Source organism: Cervus elaphus, chromosome 24 (genome assembly GCF_910594005.1).
Source record: "Cervus elaphus chromosome 24, mCerEla1.1, whole genome shotgun sequence".
Taxonomy (NCBI): domain Eukaryota; kingdom Metazoa; phylum Chordata; class Mammalia; order Artiodactyla; family Cervidae; genus Cervus; species Cervus elaphus.
Genome location: NC_057838.1, coordinates 37237669 through 37244515, shown reverse-complemented (window position 1 = coordinate 37244515; position 6847 = coordinate 37237669).

Genomic DNA, 6847 nt, shown 5'->3' with positions numbered 1-6847 from the left:
CATTATATAACTGTAGATTTTTTTACCAAAATTTATACTCTTTCCTTCTTTTATTTAAGAACAGAGCTTCTCATCACATACGCAAACATGATTTATACATATGAATACAAGAGAAAACATTTCTGTATGTTTGTAGCTTGGCAGTCAGCATATAATTGTTCTGAAATCTCAAAATATGCACAGTATTGAATATTGTTTTTAAATTGTCTTTTGAGCGCTATAAATTCCCTGGATGTATACGATAGCCTAAAATTTTTCTAGGTATGGTTCTTGCCTTTAAAATAAGCACCAATTACACATATTCTCATCTTCATTACAAAATTAATAAGGAATATTTATAAAGTTCATCAACACAAACATCTAGGTCTAGGATTTTCCTCACAAGAAATTTTTCTTTTTTAAAAGTTCTGAATTCAATTTCTTTAACAAATATATAGTTCTTCAGATTTTTAAATTTTTCATCAGTCAATTTTGATATATTGTTTTTTATTAATTGTTCCATTTCATCTAGCTTTTCAATTTCTCTGCATAAATTCTTTACATTTCCCTTAAGTTTTTATCAGTATTTTTAGGTTCTATACAGCTATACCCATTTTCATTTCTGATATTGGCAATTTGTCTTTCCACTCGTTTCTTTATTATTCCTGATAAGGCTTATAATCAGTATTGCTGATCTTCTCAAAGAACCATTGCTTGACTATTTAATTTTCTTTACAGTTTGTTTTCTATTTCAGTGATATTTTCTGCTTTGTTATTCTTATTTTTATTTCCTCCTGTTTAATTTTGGAAATTTGGTAATATCCAGCATTTGTGGGGAAAAGTTCAGATCATTAATTTTAAAAATCTTTTTTTTTATCTCATATTAGCATTTAAAGTTCTAAATTTCATTCTTATCATCTTTAGTTGTAAATTTTCACTAAGCATTATAAGTAGTTTTTTTGATATTTTTATATTTGTGTGTTTTGATTTTTATTTCCCTTGAAATCTCTTTATTGAGCTATGGATTATTTGGAAATGTACAATTTCATCTCCAAATATATAAGAGATTTTCTCATTGTTATTATTATTGATTTGAAATTTAATTGTTTTGTTTCACATCATGTACTCTGTGAGACTGAAAACTTCTGATACTTATTGAGACATATTATGGCCCAGTGTATGATCTGTCTTGATGAGTGTTTCCTATTTACTTAAAAATGGGTCATATTCTAGAGTTAAATGCTGTATGTCACAGTCAATTAAGTTAAGTTGGTTGCTTCTGTTGAGTTCTATATACATAGTTGTCTGGTTGTCCAATCAATTACTGAGAAAGAGATGCTAACATCTAAGTATAATTGTGTTTTTGTTTATTTTTTCTGACAACTTTTCAGTCATTCATATTAATTCATTAGTAAGAAAATTTTTCCATGTGAGTATATACTACAAAAAGTAACATGATTTATAAATAGGCATGTCCTTGTGTCTTATTTTTAAAAGTTGTAATTGAAGTTGAGTTAAAATCATTGTCTCTTGTGTTAGACAATACTGAATTTGAATCACACAGCCGCCTCATATGAGTTGCATGAAAATTTGTCTCTTTAAATGTCAGTCTATATAATTGAGAAAATAAAAATGATACATATTTTATGTATACATACAAAACTCTCTGTGTTGAATGTTAAATGAGGTATTTTGCTCAAGTGAAAGACTGAGAACTCAGTAAATATAAGTTGCCATCATTAGTATCAGCAACAGGATTACCACTATTCCCTTATCACTCAGACATTTTTCAGTTCAATTCAGTTAAGTCGCTCAGTTGTGTCTGACTCCTTGTGACCCCATGGACTGCAGCATGCCAGGCTTTCCTGTACATCACCAACTCCCAAAACTTGCTCAAAGTCATGTCCATTTCATCGGTGATGCCATCCAACTGTCTCATCCTCTGTTGTCCCCTTCTGCTCCCACTGTTAATCTTTCCCAGCATCAGGGTCTTTCCCAATGAGTTGATTCTTCACATCAGGTGGCCAAAGTACTGGAGTTTCAGCTTCAGTATCAGTCCTTTCAATGAATATTCAGTCCTTCCAATGAATACTGATTTCCTTTAGGATTGACTGGTTGGATCTCCTTGCAGTCCAAGGGACTCTCAAGGGTCTTCTCCAACACCACAGTTCAAAAGCATCAATTCTTTGATGCTCAGCTTTCTTTATAGTCCAACTCTCATATCCATACATAACTACTGGAAAAACCATAGCTTTGACTAGATGGACCTTTATTATAATTAGATAGTTAGAAATTTACAAATATATTTTTATAGGCTTTGAAGTAAATCCATGTAGAAGAGCTAGGTTATAAAGGGCATTGAGTCAATATACATGCTAGATATAGCATAAAACAATTCATATGCCCTGAAATCTAACTCTATTTTTCCATAACTGGAATTTATAGTTTCATGATAGCTTTCACCTATATATAAACATTACTCAGATATATTTCAAGATAACAATGTAAATGTGAATCATTATTTGATAATGGTTTTTTTAGTTAATTCTTAAGGTCTCTTTGAGAAACACATTGAAGTCTGACTTTGTCCTACAGATCAGTAAATGAAGATTGGGTTATTGAAAGACTTTTCCTTTTTCCCCTACTGATCTGTCTTTGAAATTGTTCTCTCTGAAGTGTAAGAGAATTCTTAGCTGAACTTGCCTATTAATATATACACACACACACACATATACATATATATATGTATGTATGTATATACATACACACACATATACACCTTATCAGCAGATAATGAAACTCTATTTTCAGATTCCTAGATGAATAATTCATCATTGTACTTAGCAACACAAATAGTGATAAGTTAAAACTTTACTCAAAAAGGACAACAAAGGAGACGGTATACATTCTTATCTATCACATTGGTCTAGTGGGAAATGGAAAGAGCTGACATTAGAGGTCTTTATGGCCCCAGATAGGTATTATACAGAATTCTGATCACTTATGTGAAAGATTGAAATGGAAATAGTTGGGAAACAGCAGCTTTATCTTGTCAGATCCTTTCAGTGGACTTATGGTTCACACTAGCATAACCTGAGCAATATTTGCAAGGAATAGCTAAGTAATGAAAATTCACCCTATAGTGCCAACCAGAAATGAAAGTATCATGTTATCACAATTCCTGTCAGATGGTCTTTAGATAAAGATTCTGGGCTTTTAACTTCATCTAATGAAAAAACCTGGGTAATCAGTCTTGGCATGTAATGGAACTTTTATCTCACTGTGTAAGTAAATTATGGATAGAGTTATACACTCAGGAGGTGACCTACATAGCATATTCAAAAGATAAAATTAAGAATAGTATTCAACCTTGACCCACTTTTTTCACCTTCTCTGAAAAGTTAGAAAGATGGTTTTGGTGAAGAACTGAATGCAAAATACATCAAAAGTAATCATATTTTATTCCCAAGATACTCCTTTAGGGTTCTTATCTTTTTTTAGAGAGTAAGTGTGAAACTTCTTTAAATATATCAATCTACACCTCTGAATGAGACCCTGACCTCTGGTGTCAGCAAGACACTGGTTCAAATATTAGCAAAGATGTTTACTTTTTTGTAGCTTGGGTGATTTACCTAAGTTTTTTGAACCTCAATTATCTCATATGTAAAATATGACTACGGCTTGCCTGGCAGAGTTCATCTGATGAACTACTAAAATAATTAAAATGAAATAATATCCCTATACTTAATATTTGAATACTCAAAAGTAATCAGTATTGGTGACGATGATATTTGTCCTAGATGTGTGGACTTAAGCAAATTACTAAACCTCTGTGTGGTTCATGTTTTGCAGCTTTAAAGGGAAAATATATAAGTTTCCATTATACTACAACTCTATATAATGTTGTTGGTAGAATTAAACCAATTAATTCATGCAAAATGAGGGAAACACTGCTTTTCACATTTTAAAAGTTCATTAAGTGTTACATTTTGTTATTTTAAATGAGAGTGGCAGATAGCTTTAAGAAAAACAGCTCTGGAACCTTCCTACCAGGATCTGAATATCACCTCTATCACTTATTCAATCACTTTGTATTACCTTTTCCTCATCTCTAACATTTGTGGTTTAGTAATAGCATCAGTCACACAAGATACTTGTGCAGATTAAAAGAGTAATACATATATTAAGAGCTTAGAACAGTGTCTGGCACATAGTAAATGCATAATAAATGATTTGACCCTCTGTGTGTGCCTTTCAAAAAATAGATAAAATTATAAAGATTCATATAGCAAGCACCCATATGCTCAGTACTGATAGCTTACGGTGAATGATGTCGAATTCGTGATCTCTGAAGAAGATTTAGCTTTGGGACCAGGGACCAGGCTTGATCACTCAAGAGCTTTTGTGTAGCAGAGTTTATTAAAGTGAAAAAGGGCAGAGAAAGCTTCTGACATAGACATCAGAAGGGGGACGGAGAGTGCCTCCCTTGCTAGTGTTAGCAAAGGAGTTATATACTTTTTAAATTAGTTATTACAATAAATCAAAAGAATGTCTCAAGGTTCTGAAGATCTTTACTAGACCCACTCCCACAATTTACATTTTAGGATAACAGGATTAGAACTTAACAATAGAAAGATCCTACCATTATGGGAGACCCACTCCCATAGTATTCATTCTAAGATATCAGGATTAGTCAGAAGGTTTTCAGAAAGGAGAAGCTGTCCTCAAACAGGATACATTATTGTTATATAATCCCTAGTACAAAGTTTAAACGGAGTTGTTTATTGTGTAATCATCAGTTCCAGGCTTAAAGAAAAATAACCATTTTACATGACTGAGACTAAGAAATGTAGAGAAAAAAAAGTTTGTCCTTTCCTCCTCCTTGAGAATTCCAGACCCCTATCTCCTCCTTGAGAGCCCCAGACTGCTTTCTCCTCCTCTGGGACCCTGGACTTCTTATCAACCTGCCTGGGAATTGACTCTCTCAGTACCAAGAAGTAACAAGTGCTAACAAGTTTTATCTAACAAAATTAAATATTTCAATACCTTTTTATACTAAGGGAAATACTGAAAGTTGTTCTTTCTTCCTTTCTTTTTCTGTAATCCTACCACACCAAATATTAAAACGATTAGTTACTGGTAAAGAACATGTGCCCTTGGAATCAGATCTAAGTTTGTATTTTAGTTTTACTACTGAGTACTGTTGCATCCTGGCTAAGTTTCTTTACTTTTCCCTATCATGGTCTTCTTATTCGTAAAATATTGATAACAGTACTTTCCTTACAGCTCCATCACACACACACATGTATACACACACACAAACGAAAACATGTAGGAAAAGTTATGAGTACAAAGCATATCTCTGTGTCTGTCACTCAGTCATATTTGACTCTTTGCAACCTAATGGACTGCAACCCACCAGGCTCTTCTGTCCATGGGATTCTCCAGTCAAGACTGCTGGAGTGGGTTGCCATTTCCTTCTCCAGGGGATCTCCCTGACCCAGGGATTGTACCTAAGGCTTCCATGGTGGCTCAGCTGGTAAAGAATCTGCCTGCAATGCAGGAGACCTGGGTTCGATCCCTGGGTTAGGAAGATCCCCTGGAGAAGGGAATGGCTATCCACTCCAGTATTCTGGCCTGGAGAATTCCATGGACAGAATAGTCCATGGGGTTGCAAAGAACTGGACACAACTGAGCAACTTTCACTTTCACTCCTACATTGCAGACAAGATTCTTCACCATCTGAGCCACCAGGGAAGCCCTCATGTCACTGAAAAACAAATTCCTGAAACAGGAATTAATGTCATGGTTAGGGATGGGATTTGAAGAAATCATTTAATCTAATCAAGACACTTAAATTCAGTGTCTTGAATTTAAGTTCTAGGAGGGCAAGATTTTTGCTCATTGCTAAAATGTGTATATATTTGATTTTCAGTGCCAATAATAAAGAACTCAATAAATATTTGTTGAATATTTATTAAATGTTACATGAATAGAAAAAACTACTTCGGTCAAATACATGACTATTTTTTAGCCAAATAGATTTTACTTATTTCATTTTTTTGACTAATAATCCTTCTGATATCAACCCCACCCACACTGATTTATGTGTATGAATTATAATAGCTAGTATTTATGTTGCATTTAGTATGTGCTAAGTTCTTTTCTAAGCACATGCCTGCATTAACTCATTTACTCCTCACCCTAATCCAATGAGGAGAGTGTTACTAGCCCATTTTAAAGATATAAACTGAGGCATAAAGTACTAAGTCATTCTCATTGGATCATATAATCAATAAATATCAGAGGCAATTCTCAAATTTAATCTCAAACCCTAGCTCTAAAACATTTGCTTCTGACTAGATTCCTTATTGGTCTCCATTTGTTTTTATTTTACAGACACAGACACAGACACACACACACACAGATATTTTAACAACTGATCATCCTTGTAAGGAAAAAAAAAACACCAGAACTGTATGGCAGAGTCTTTTCTCCTGAAATCTGACCACATGACAAAATCCTGAAGACCTTGAGAGGAGAAAAGAGACGTACTCTTCCCTTATACAATGTAAAGAACAGGAGAATCACTTGAAAATAGTCTTATTTGTTTGGAACACAATGTTTGAAAAAGCATTGTGTGTGATGCAGTGTGATCTCTACTGTTGGATCTCAGTGCCACTGGAAAGCCAGAAAAAAACAGACTAACTAGGGCTTGATTTGTTTCCCTTAAAACTCTTTGCTTTAGTATAAAACTGTCCTTGCATCCTGCATCATCTTAATACCCTGAGCCAGAGTATTTATCACCTTATTTGGGGTTATCATCTACACACATTTATTAATGGTCTTGTTACTATATAGATACATG